This window comes from Sinocyclocheilus grahami, unplaced genomic scaffold (assembly GCF_001515645.1).
Source record: "Sinocyclocheilus grahami isolate Dianchi unplaced genomic scaffold, SAMN03320097.WGS_v1.1 scaffold661.1, whole genome shotgun sequence".
Taxonomy (NCBI): domain Eukaryota; kingdom Metazoa; phylum Chordata; class Actinopteri; order Cypriniformes; family Cyprinidae; genus Sinocyclocheilus; species Sinocyclocheilus grahami.
The window spans coordinates 307378-307986 of NW_015505840.1; positions in this window are offsets into that span (position 1 = coordinate 307378).

The following is a 609-nucleotide window of genomic DNA, read 5'->3' on the forward strand; positions in this document are numbered from 1 at the left end:
CAACAAAACCGCCACAACACAAAGAAAAAAAGCCACAACACAATGAAATCGCCACAACATAACGAAATCGCCACAATACAACGGAAACAAGCTACAACAAAACCAAATCGCCACAACACAATGAAATAAAGCCACAACACAACGAAATTGCCACAACACAACGAAATTGCCACAACACAACGAAATAAAGCCATAACACAACGAAATCAAGCCACAACACAACGAAATAACCACAACATAACGAAATCGCCACAACACAACGGAAACAAGCTACAACACAACCAAATCGCCACAACACAACGAAATAAAGCCACAACACAACGAAATTGCCACAAAACAACGGAAGCAAGCCACAACACAACAAAATAAAGCCACAACACAACGAAATCGCCACAACACAACGGAAACAAGCTACAACACAATGAAATCACCACAACACAACGAAATTGCCACAACACAACGGAAACAAGCTACAACACAACCAAATCGCCACAACACAACCAAATCGCCACAACACAACGAAATAAAGCCACAACACAACGAAATAAAGCCCCAACACAATGAAATAAAGCCCCAACACAACGAAATCAAGCCACAACACAACGAAAT